The sequence below is a fragment of the Austrofundulus limnaeus genome, unplaced genomic scaffold (genome assembly GCF_001266775.1).
Source record: "Austrofundulus limnaeus strain Quisiro unplaced genomic scaffold, Austrofundulus_limnaeus-1.0 Scaffold126, whole genome shotgun sequence".
Classification (NCBI taxonomy): Eukaryota; Metazoa; Chordata; class Actinopteri; order Cyprinodontiformes; family Rivulidae; genus Austrofundulus; species Austrofundulus limnaeus.
The window spans coordinates 1,206,886-1,209,181 of NW_013952528.1; the positions used below are offsets into that span (position 1 = coordinate 1,206,886).

Consider the following 2,296-nt stretch of genomic DNA (forward strand, 5'->3'; position numbering starts at 1 on the left):
CACACTGGTGACCCCGACGTTTGTTTCTGGACGTATCCAGATCGCCATGACCGCCAACGCTGTGTCGCTCTGTTATGCGTGCTGTCATACCCCACACATTGCCACATTGATAAAAGCATAATCAAAGTATTGTTGTTAAAGGCTGATTTAATGGCAGTGGTCACATGCATACTTACAAAACAGTCACAAATACTTTTAAAATAAAAAAGAGCTCATCTCTGTTATAAGAGCAATCCTCTCAGGCTTAAGCTAATGCTAAACCATTTAAGTTAGACTGGTAATACTCAACCGTGTAGCTGAAAATTCCAGGCGCATTCATTGCACATAGTAAATGTGCAAATCCAAAAGATTGTGCTCAAAAGTTTTGGAATTCACCTTTACTAATAACTGGCATAATGTGTGGTTAAATCTTTGTTTTGTATCAGAGGAAAGTACATTTTGAATTTGTCATTACATCTACTCTTGCTAGACAAAGATGACCAATTTAAATTAAGTGTACTTTCTAAAAAAAGCTGAGGCTGCTTCACTGGTGCCCATATCCAGTAGTCTGTGCGAGGGGAAGCAGAGTACACCTGGACCATCCATTCTTTCACAGGGGCACATTTACCATCTCACTTGAGACAATTTGTATTAGCCAAACATGCATGTTTTCAGTCCATTGGGTAAAACTTGCACGTGCATGGACAGAACAGCCCAAAAAGATCTCCGGCTGGGATTTCTTGCAAAATACTGTATATAGAAAATTTAACCAAGTGGATATTCTGAGATGATCACAGCGAGAGGTGCTATTGGCACAAATTTCGCACGAATTCAGACATCCTGAATTTATAATACCCCATCCTAAAGTTTAGTATGAGCTGTACAAAATTCTGCATTTTGACTTTAGAACCTTTGCCTTGTAATGTAGTTTTGATCGTCCCATTTGTTACCATTATTCAAACCTCAGGTCAGGTTCTTGAAACCGTTTACACACACCCCTCAAGAAGCCAAACATTTGCTTTAAGTACTTTGCATTTAAATACCGTATCTGTAGCAAGTAAATCCAGAGCCAATGCAGATTTWATGTTATTTTAGCCATGGTCTTYATTAACCAATCTGGTTACCTAAGACATGTCCATACAGCATTTAATACCTAGGTGAAAGTCATTAAAACTAGCATTTAGCCATGCCACATTCTACTAGGACAGTTAACATGCAAATCTAAACTCTCAAAAGCATAAACTCAACCTAGCTTTCAAAAAATGATTTAATGTCAGATTTACAAAAGCTCAAACCCAGTGTCATATTTCAAGTCAGGTTTTATTTGGCATTGCATTACAGTAGTTCTGCAGCTCAAAAAACTTGTCTGGTTGAGCCTGTGTGGGGGGGTGTGGGGTGGGGAGAAGAAAAATTAGAAAAAGGGGGAAAACAAATACTTGCACACGTTAATGATACTCACAAAGACTGAAAATTGTCTAGGGTTGTTTCTGTAACAGTTGAGGTCGTTTGATAAGGTGATGTGGTTTATTAGGCCACTTCAGCCGATTTTGTTGCTTCCCCAAGTAGCGTGGCCAGTGCTGACTTCTGGATGAATGGCCAGGTTGATTTGGAGGCTCAGGGTCCATGGGAGGGTAGTCAGGATACTGCTGTGGCTGCTGGGGGGGCTTGGGACCCATGGGANCCTGACACCCCCACTTTGAAAGGAGCCCACTCCTCAAATATGGGGTCTATCCTAAAATCGTTGGCTGGTGCAGTGTAGGTCAGACTCTTATACAGTCCTGCCAAATTTCATGTTTATTGGTGGCTGCCAATTTTGTGCTACGGTTGACCAAAAATCTCCAGAGTGGAAAAAAAAAGCAGTACGAAAACAATATGACCCCCGCACATGAAGCATAAGCGGGGGTCATAATAAAACCAATTTAAGGTAGATAAGGCAGGTGTAAAACAATGCAATTGAATGTTAATGGTAATCTCTACTGGGATGTGTTGCCCAATTTCACACATCGGCATTAGTAACTGTAAAAAGAAAAAGATGTCCTGTTTTTTTTTTTATTTTGTCACGTGCACTGTCATACCCCACACATTGCCACATTGATAACAAAAGCCTAATCAAGTTGTTTTTGTTAAAGGCTGATTTGATGGCAGTGGTCACATGCATACTTGACTGGTAATACTCAACCGTGTAGCTGAAAATTTCAGGTGCATTTATTGCACATAAATGTACAAATCCAAAAGATTGTGCTCAAAAATAAGTTTTGGAATTCACATTTTCTAATACTTGGCATAATGTGTGGATAAATCTTAAGTTTTATGTCTC

The 2,296-nt window shown here is 39.7% G+C and overlaps 1 long non-coding RNA gene across 1 annotated transcript; it reads right to left on the reverse strand.

The window, feature by feature from the left end:
- Positions 1 to 1,280: 1,280 nt before the first annotated feature.
- LOC106522289 (uncharacterized) lies at positions 1,281 to 1,653 on the reverse strand. The gene is made up of 2 exons (XR_001310762.1): positions 1,439 to 1,653; positions 1,281 to 1,355 (listed from the first exon to the last, which is right to left on the reverse strand). It is a non-coding gene; the product is annotated as an uncharacterized LOC106522289 (long non-coding RNA).
- Between the last annotated feature and the right edge of the window lie 643 nt (positions 1,654 to 2,296).